Source organism: Piliocolobus tephrosceles, chromosome X, assembly GCF_002776525.5.
Source record: "Piliocolobus tephrosceles isolate RC106 chromosome X, ASM277652v3, whole genome shotgun sequence".
NCBI lineage: Eukaryota > Metazoa > Chordata > Mammalia > Primates > Cercopithecidae > Piliocolobus > Piliocolobus tephrosceles.
Window position 1 is genome coordinate 89202624 of NC_045455.1, and position 7662 is coordinate 89210285.

The following is a 7662-nucleotide window of genomic DNA, read 5'->3' on the forward strand; positions in this document are numbered from 1 at the left end:
TCTTTATACCACTCAATACTACTACTAAATAAAAATTCTTTATACCATTCAGGGAAAAAAGAAAAATGACATCATGAAACCACTGGAGGTCACAATTTAGAGGATAATCACAGACCAAAGTCAAGCCAGGAAAAATAACTGCCTAGTAAAAAAAAAAAGTCTTTTTCCAAAAAGAAGAGGGAAAGGGGAACAGGGGACACACAGCATTATGACAGCCAACACGAGCGCAGGTAATTTCCAATACATTTAGACCATTCACCTCGTCAGCAGCTCACTTCACATTCGGGTTTTTCTCTGCAGTCTGATGAGAGAAATGACAGAGTTTATCTCATGAAATATCTAATTTTGTACTACAGGGCATTTTACAAGGTCAATGATTAATAAAATTTTCCCTAGTAATACGCCCTTTAATCTTACTTATCCACGACATCCAAAATCAATATGAAATAAAGAATTCTGCTACATGAAAACATTTAACCTGAGAACAGGTTGTATCTAAATGACTCACTGTTAATCTACCAATATTATCCTAATCTGATTGTACTTGGATTTACTATTTTAGTCCCTGACATCTCTTATACGCCTCCAAATTCTAGTTTTCCAGAAATGAGAAGCTAGCTCAAGATACAGCTCTATTTCACCACTTCTTTTTCCAGCCCTACCTCCTAAGCCAGGCTGAAATTCTATGTTCTTTTCACTTCTATCGACGAGATCACATCACCAATGTTTTTAACTATTCACATATAACATTCTATTTATGAGATTGCAAGACACTACAGAAATGTAACCACTTCTAGCTTCAGAGAAATAAATCTCATAAGAATGTCAAGTATGAATTTTTCAGCAAAAAGCCTACGTCTAGCATAACAAGACAGCAATCTTTGTGTTTCTCCTCTTTCTTGTTCTCTGGTTGACTATCTGAGCTTCGATACCCCACTGCTACAACAGTTCCACATCTTTTGAAGTCAGAGCCAGCATGAACATATTTTAGCTGGCCCCACCATACAATTCAACACATAACTGACCTGTTACAGAAAGTGAGGCAAAAACAATGTCAAGTAGTAAGGTCTTTGCCCCCAAAAAGTTTACCTGGTGGGAAAGAGTAAACAAACACAAATAAATACAAAACAAGTAGCAGAAGAGATACTGCTGTAAGTTAAAACAAAAATAACATTAGCTGACATTCACTGAACACCTATGTGTATCACATTCTCAGCTAGGTACATTTTAATTTCAATAAAACTATATTAATTATACTAAAAGAGAGCAAATGAAGAGAAATTCTCCCAGTTTTGAGTACTTTATTCACTCAAAAATTACTTATCACAGACGTAAATACAAGAATCATAAGATAATAGTTTATTTCCCTTCCATTTAATGAACAATAACTGCCTAGTAAAACACAAAGAAAAAGGAACCGACTCCTGATATGACATTGTAAAGATCCATGAGTGGCCCACACCTCTGGGCTAATAGTCCCTGGCCAGAGAATCTGATAGCCTGACAACGATCTGGGCCACATCAACTGCGCATCAGTTCCTTCAAGCATTTACTACTGCTCAACACAGTTTAACAGGGACAAGAGGCGGGGAACATTACTTTGGACTGAGTCCCTGTACTAGGGCCTAGTAGACTAGACCAGACCAGAATGGAGTCACTTGTGGTAACTGCCACTTAAACTGAACTCAGCTGGGTACGGTGGCTCGTGCCTGTAATCCCAGCATTTTGGCAGGCTTAGCTAGGATTATCTCTTAAGCCTAGGAGTTTGAGACCAGCTTGGGCAACGCATGGAGACCTCATCTCTACAAATAATTTAAAAATTAGCTAGGCATGGTGGCACACTCCTGTGGTCCCATCTACTCAGGAGGCTGAAGCAGGAGGATCACCTGAGCCCAGGAGGCTGACACTGCAGTGAGTGAGCTGAGATCACTCCACAGCACTCCAGTCTGGGCGACAGAGCAAGACCCTGTTTCCAAAAAACAAAACAAACAAAAAACAAACAAAACAAACAAAAAAAAACTGCTCTGAAACAAGCCAGTTTTCCATTAAAAACAAAAAAAATATGAGACTCATGGCAACCAATCAGAAGTGACCCAGTTTACCTGAGCTGAGAAAATAAGAACGTTTCCTCCATTTTAACCCTATAAGGAAAGTAATTCTGAAATAACAAATCTGCTATTCATTCTTTATTTCTGCTTTCTTCAGCCTTTTTCTGCCTATAAAGCCACGCTCCTCTCTTCAGCTCACTGGAACACCCATCCTGTTTTATAGAATGAGGTACAATTCAATGCTAGAATCACAAACGAAAGCCAATTCGATCTTTATTTTTAATTAGATTTTTAATTTGCCTTTTGACACTAGCCCACTATTACGCATTAGAAATATAACTATGAATCACACAAACGTAAAGCTATGTGTTATACCAAAAAATACCACAACACAAGCTATAAAGTGTTAAGTGAAGAGAGAGACATAGGAACCCTCCCTACCATCTGAAAGGTATACAGCCCAAGACACTCAGCAGATGCCTGAAACTGTGGATAGTACCAAACCCTGTATACTAAGTTTTCTCCTATACATACATACCTATGATAACTTACTTTATAAATTAGGCACATTTAATTTATAAATTAGGCACAGTAAGACTAACAATAACTCAAAATAGAACAATTATACCAATATACTGCAAGAAAAGTCACATGAATGTGGTCTCTCTCTCATGTGTATGCACAAAATATCTTAATATTTTCAGACCACAGGTGACTGCCAGTAACTGAAACTGTGGTAAGTGAAACCTCAGATATGGGGGGACTACTGAGCATGCAAAGTGCTATGACAGAAGACTGGTTCCAGCTGCAGTAAACAAGAGAGGAACAGTGACACCAAGAGACTGATTCCTGTCCTTTGAGATGCAAAGAGTACACAAAGTCAATGTGAAGATAAACTCTTACCACCATCTAAATATTGCGCTATGAGAGGTAGTCACAGGGCCAGGGCAGTAGCTCACACCTGTAATCCTAGCCTTTTGGGAAGCTGAGGGAGGAGGATTGCTTGAGCCCAGGAGTTTGGCACCAGCCCGGGCAACAGGGCAAAACCAGTCTCTAAAAAAAAAAAATTAGCTGGGCATGGTGACGCACACCTGTAGTCCCAGCTGCTCAGGAGGCTGAGGTGGGAGGATCGCTTGAGCTTGGGAGGTCAAGCCTGCAGTGAGCTACAATCACACCACTGCATTCCAGCCTGGGTAACAGAGTGAGATCCTGTCCCCGCCACACACACACACACACACACACACACACACACACACACACAGAGAGAGAAAGGAAAAAAGAGACCTAGTCAAACAGCTCTAGATGCAGAACTTGCTCCTGAGATAAAGTGTGTGTGTATTCACCTGTCTGTCTCCTGTGAGGCTACAGAAAACTCTGAGCAGTTTATTTAAACCTAAGTTTCCCTAACTACACAAATCAGACTGTGAGAATTAAATGAGCTAATCCATGGGAAGAGCTGTCTGCCTCATTTAACAAGCAATAAAGAGCACCCATCACTGTTACTGCAGGTGCCGCCCTAGCAGCCTGGACAACCCACCAGAGCTGGGAGCATGTCCACGGCATCTCAGTACCAAGCCCAGGGTTTCACACAGAAAGGAGTTCATGGCAACCTCTCAATCAATGTGGATTCAGAACAAAACAAATAATGAAACAAATGAGCAAACAAAAACCTAAAACCAGAATGATTTAAGTTCAAATTCAGTCCTACTCTTAAATTTGCCTATTCATTACCACAACAAAAAGTGCGCAACTACTAGAAATCAAAAAATTTAAGAAGTTGAAAATGGTTAGAAATCCATAGTAAATATAATTGGTTTTCAAAGGAAAACTCGATTATCTAATCCTATGATGTCTCTGCCTACATGTGACAGTTAAGCTTCGTTTTTAATGTACACAGTAGACAGGTCTGGCCCCGGGCAGCCACCTGTGGATCCTAATACTTTGATCCCTAACTCCATTCTTCACTGTGACAAATCTTTTTCTTTTTAATTCCAGCACTTGGCACATAGACAACACTGAAAAACATTTGTCAAAGAAGTGATTTTTTTCCCCAAATGCAGAGATTTAAAAGAAAAACAATGCATCTTCCTAACCTACTTCAACTAGAAAAGCTGGACTTGTCGCGTATTTAGTGACCCCGAGTTGGCTCTGTGATCACCACGTTTAAGTGCCACACAAGCATAAAGCAGGAGAATTTGAATCAACAGTTATTTCAATTCCACCAAACAGTTAATGAGCTTCTTTGTGATGGGCATAAAAAGATAAAATAATAACTTTCTCATGGTAAAATAAGGCTTCCGGTTTGAGGAAAGGTTGTTGACTAGAACCAAGAAGCTGTTCAGCAACATTCTGAATAATCTACCATCATTAAATACAAATGTGGACTGGTACCAAGGGCATCATTAAGCAGTTTTCTTTAGCAATACTCAGAAGCAGTCTGAGAACTGGAGGAAAACCAGGGGTCAGCAGGATAGCTGGACAGAGGGGCAGGGGTCCTGAGGGTGGAAGCACTGACCAGAAGGAACGGCCCGAGGACAGGAAAGACAGGGAGAGGCCAAAGGACCCTGGCGCCTCTGTCCAGGACTGTGCAGAGAACACAGATGCAACAAGGTCACCAGCTAGGAAATAACAGGATTCCAGAATTTTTAAAACTCCCCTGTTCTTAAAAAAGTGGGACACTGTGTCCTTGGCTGATCTTTTGGCACTTTCTTTTGCTCTTGACCCCATAAAGATTACAAAAACAGTGGCTTCCAGGGAGGCCCTTGAGATGACAGTTTAAACCTTGAAATAAATCCAACCCAAGTAAAAAGATTTTCTTGCCCAAACTACTTTGTGTTTTTCTCAGCTTTAATTACTGAACCCTATAACTAGAATTCATCCCTGATTCAAAGAGATGCTAAAAATAGCCTGTTTCAGAATGTAGAATGAGAAGCATCGTGTAATTTTGCTACTAAATGGACTCCTTTTTTTTTATATAGCTCAGTAACTTACTCTTCAAATACATTTCTTTTTATCAACCAAAAAAATGCAAAGCACTTCGGATGCACATTAAACAGTAATTTTCAATACTAATTATGTATTTGTAAGTTTACAAGTGAAATCTTAGGCATATACCAACCTTACTTAAAAACAGCCTCCTGACTCTTTCCCTCTAATCATGACCTTCATTAAACAGCTTTGATTGCAAAGAGTACCACCTCATTTACATATGATGAATGAATTAAAACAAAGCTCTTATCCAACAGGCTCCCTACTGCAACTGGCAATTTATTAATAACAACTTACATCTGAATCCACAGTGCCATTTACAAAGGGCCTTCACATAAATCATCTCATGTAATCCCCTACAAACTTGACACCTGCAAGTTAGGAATTAGTTTAACTATCTTGCAAATCAGGAAACAGTCTTATAGAACGACTCATCCAAAAAAAATCACACAGTAAATACAGGTGAAAGACACACTCACCTACATCGATCTCACCTAAGTTTCAAGGTTTATTCCAAATTCCACTCTTTCTATGACTGACTCTATCTTCTTCACTATGGTTTCAGGACCACCCCAACCCAGCTAGTTCACCCCATCCTCCCAACTCCAACAGAACTCACTAGGAGTATAACCAATGTGAAACCCAACACACACTACTTTCCACTGGGATTTACCTTCAGAGACCTATGTTCTGTTTTCTGAACTCAATCAGAAGCCCTCATATTTACATATACATTAAACTACTGTTTATGATGCCACCTAAGAATCATCTAGTAAACAAATGTCTTTCTTTCCCTAACTTCAGCAACCAAACCAGGGCATTACCCTTAGCTTTGGCCCCATCATCCTGTCTCCAACCAGAAAATCCTTAAAGCTGTTCATAGGCCATCATAAATAAGTATAAGAGGTTTCCCTTTTTTAAAGTTTTTTACAAACATTTCTAGTAGAGAGACACAGGGTCTCACTGTGCTGCCCAGGCTGGTTTCAAACTCTGGCGTCAAGTGATCCTCCTGCCTCAGCCTCCCAAATGCCAAGATTATAGGTGTGAACCACCACGCACAGCCCAAAAGGTTTTCTTAACTGTGCTTACAGTTGCCTTACATCCTTTACTGGTTTGAGACTCTGCCTTTCTCCCATGCCTATATCCCATCCCTGGTCTCTGACTTCCTATTGCCTCCTGAGCACCTGCTCAACTGACCAACTAGTTATTTGTGTTTTTACTTCCTTGATTTGATCTACCTCGATTCCTGAATATTCACCTGGTTCCTGTTCAGGTGCTGGAACACCTTTAACTCCCAGCCTCACCTTGCTCTCTGAATCCAGATTTTCTAATCTGTCCTCATACTAACTACTCTCCAACCCTACAAAAGGTACCACCCAGGCCCCAACACAAGACGCTGTTGAGCCTTCTACAACTGGCCAGAAGGATAGTGCTGTCTTTTTTACCTTCAGCTTATTCCCGGAGCTCTGCACTTCCACAGCTGTTTCAGGAGAAAGACAAATTTAACAGAGGTACCATCAGCAATTACTCTTACCTCCCCATGGGCCCCCTTATCTCCTTCCTCTTCAAGCTCAAGACTTAAAACTCAGGTGACAAATATCCTGGGCTAAAATACCACACAGTCAGCAATCTGTTGGATACCAATGGGTTAGATCATAACCAAATCAGGATTTCCACTTAGTTTCATTGAATGTGTTGAGTCTTACATCTGGACAAAGAAAATAATGAAAATCATTACATAAGTGCATAAAATACACAGCAAATCTGTATATTATCAAATAGAAATAGCAAGATGTAAATACTGCATTGCAGAGGTATTTTTTTCATTATTACCATGACAATTTTTAAATACTCCAAAATCAAACTATATTTCAAAATTACCTCTATAATACTAAACCTGACATAAAGATTTCATGTGCAATTCAGCAAATAGCTTCAGTTTTTCTTTTTCTCTCTCTGAGGATAAACTATAATAGTGGCCACTATAACAAAGAGATCATAAACCTGTACCCACAGGGGATCCTATGTGTTCAAACAAGACTGAGAAACACAGCAATAACATTTTACAACATGTCTACATTCAAAGCCCCTGAGCCTCTAGTCAAAACCTAACTCACACTATATCTACAGTAATCAGGGAACTAAATGGCCCACCTTCATGCCACAAGAATACCACAATTCATGAGAGAAGATACAAACAAACAAAAACAAGGAAAAAATGACCTCCTAGAAATAAATGTAAAAATTCAATCACCTAAGTAACTCACTATTGCCAAAAACATTTCCAGCATCAAATTCTATCTCCAATTAATTAAGTAGCAGTAATCATTTAATCAGTGGCATCCAATATAATCCTGTAGGAAACATTTTCTGAAGCCCAGAGGCTGCATGGTAAAGGGGAAAGATCAGAGGTACAGGGTCAGAGATCTGAGTTCCACCCTGGAACTACCATCAAAAAGCTCTGGACCTTGGAAGAGTTATTACTGTTTGAGTCTCAAGCTCCCCTTTTATAAAAATAAAGCTAATCACACCTCCCCTTAAAATGTGACGGGGAGGATGAAGTCTTATGGGCAAAGAACATAGCAAGGTAGCAGAGACATTTAATAAATGGGAGTTATTATTTTTA